Below are 2,869 nucleotides of genomic sequence, written 5' to 3'. Positions count from 1 at the left end.
TCAAAATTGTTTGAAAACCACACTAGTTTTAATTCTTGAGGATTGGTATGAAGAATAAGGATGGTCATAGATAGATTCATTGGACATTTGAAGTTGAACTTTGAGAACTGTTCATTAGCTCATTTTTGGATTGTCTGATTTAGTTTCTTTAGTTCTTTGCATATTTTACATATTAATTCTTGTCAGTTGTGTGACGAACAAAGGTTTTTTCCCATTGTTTGTCCAATTTTCCACTGGGTTATCCTTTTACTATACAGCAACTATGTTAAAACTTCTGGCAATCATTTGCCAGTTCTTGGCATTGTTTCCTAGTGCTTCTAATCTGTAGTATGCCCTTGCCTCTGCCAGCTTCAAAGTCTTTTGCTTGATCTTTCCATCTTACACTTCTCAAATTGCAGGTCTTAAGGTGTTCAGTCCATCTAGAATTGATTTTTCCATAAGGTGAGAAATAGGATTCTATTTTTATTCTTCTAAATGTGGGTTCCCAGGTAGCAGCAGTGTGCGGAGTAGACTATTCTTGGATTATTGTGAGTGGTATCTTGGGAAAAAACGAGGTGCTAGTTGCACAGGTTTACAACCAAGTATTCTACTGCATTTATTTACGTGTCTATATTTGTGCTAGTACCCTGCTGTTTTGCTACTGTCTCTGTGGAATAATTACAAATCTGATATGGTGATAGCATCAACATTATCTATCTGTCTATCTATCATCTATCTATCTATCTATCAGATCACTACTGATTAAGGCTGGTCTTCAATAGCAACAAAAGAACAGAAAGCCCACATATACATGGAAGCTGAACAAAGCTCTACTCAATGATATCTTTGTCAAGGAAGAAATAAAGAAATTAAAGACTTTTTAGAATTTAATGAAAATGAAGGTACAACATACCCAAACTCATGGGACACAATGAAAGCAGTGCTAAGAGGAAAATGCATAGCCCTGGGTGCTTCCAAAAAGAAATCAGAGAAAGCATACACTAGCAGCTTGATAGCACATCTGAAAGCTCTAGAACAAAAAGAAGGATATAACCCCAAGAGAGTAGAGGCAGGAAATAATTGAACTCAGGCCTGAAATCAACCAACTGGAAACAAAAAGAACTATATATATATAAAGAACCAACAAAATCAGGAGCTGGTTCTTTGAGAAAATTAACTAGATATATAAACCCTTAGCCAGACTAAGAAGAGGTCACAGAGACAGTATCCAATTTAATAAAATCAGAAAAGAGACATATAACAACAGAAACTAAAGAAATTAAAAAAAAATTCATCATACTACTACAAAAACCTATACTCAACACAACTGGAAAAAAATGTGGATGAAATGGATAGTTTTCAAAACAGATACCAAATACCAAAGTTAAATCAGGATCAGATAAACCATCTAAACAGTGCCATAACCCCTAAAGAAATAGAAGCAGCCATTAAAAGTTTTCCAAACAAAAAAAGCCCAGGACAACATGGTTTTAGTGCAGAATTATATCAGACCTTCAAAGAAGACCTAATTCCAATACTCTTCAAACTATTCTACAAAATAGAAACAGAAGGAACACTACCCCATTCGTTCTATGAAGCTACAACTACACTGATACTAAAACCACACAAAGGTCCAAAGAAGAAAGAGAACTTCAGAACAATTTCCCTTATGAATATCGATGCAAAAATACTCAATAAAACTCTTGCCAACCGAACTGAAGAACACATCAAAATGATCATTCTCCACAATCAAGTAGGCTTTAACCCACGGATGCAGGGATGGTTCAATATACAGAAATCCACCAATATTATCCACTACATACATAAAGTCAAAGAAAAAAAAAACTACATGATAATTTCATTAGATGCTGGAAAAGTATTTGACAAAATTCAACAATTCTTCATGTTAAAATTCTTGTAAAGATAGGAATTCAAGGCCCATACCTAAACATAGTAAAAGCAATACACAGCAAACCAGTAGCCAACATCAAACTAAACGGACAGAAATTTGAAGCAATCCCACTAAAATCAGGCACCAGACAAGGCTGTCCCCTCTCTCTCCCTTTCTATTAAATATAGTATTTGAAGTTCTAGCTAGAACAATTAAACAAGAAAAGGAAGTCAAAAAGGATACAAACTGAACAGGCAGATTTGCAGAGAATATGATAGTATACTTAAGTGACCCGAAAAACTCCACCAGAAATCTCCTACAGCTAATAAACAACTTCAGCAAAGTGGCCAGATACAACATTAACTCAAACAAATCAGTAGCTTTCCTATACTTAGAAGATAAACAGACTGAGAAAGAAATTAGGGAAATGACACCCTTCATGATTGTCACAAACAACATTAAGTATCTTGGTGTGACTCTAACTAAACAAGTGAAAGAGCTATATGACAAGAACTTCAAGTTTCTGAATAAAGAAATCAAAGAAGACCTTAGAAAATGGAAAGATCTTCCATGCTCATGGATTGGCAGGATTAAAAATGACCATCTTGAGGAGCTAAAGGGGTCTGCAACCCTATAGGTGGAACAACAATATGAACTAACCAGTACCCCCCGGAGCTCGTGTCTCTAGCTGCATAGGTATCATTGGAAAGAGAGGCCCATTGGTCTTGCAAAGTTTATATGCCTCAGTACAGGGGAACGCCAGGGCCAAGAAGTGGGAGTGGGTGGGTAGGGGAGTTGGTGGGGAGGATATGGGGGACTTTTGGGATAGCATTGGAAATGTAAATGAAGAAAATACCTAATAATTTTTTTTAAAATGGCCATCTTGCCGAAAGCAATCTACAGATTCAATGCAATCCTGTATTAGTCAGGGTTCTCTAGAGTCACAGAACTTATGGATAGTCTCTATATAGTAAAAGAATTTATTGATGACTTACAGTC

Source organism: Mus caroli, unplaced genomic scaffold (genome assembly GCF_900094665.2).
Source record: "Mus caroli unplaced genomic scaffold, CAROLI_EIJ_v1.1 scaffold_23282_1, whole genome shotgun sequence".
Taxonomy (NCBI): Eukaryota; Metazoa; Chordata; class Mammalia; order Rodentia; family Muridae; genus Mus; species Mus caroli.
The sequence above is the reverse complement of the archived record's forward strand: the minus strand, read 5'-3'. Positions refer to the sequence as shown.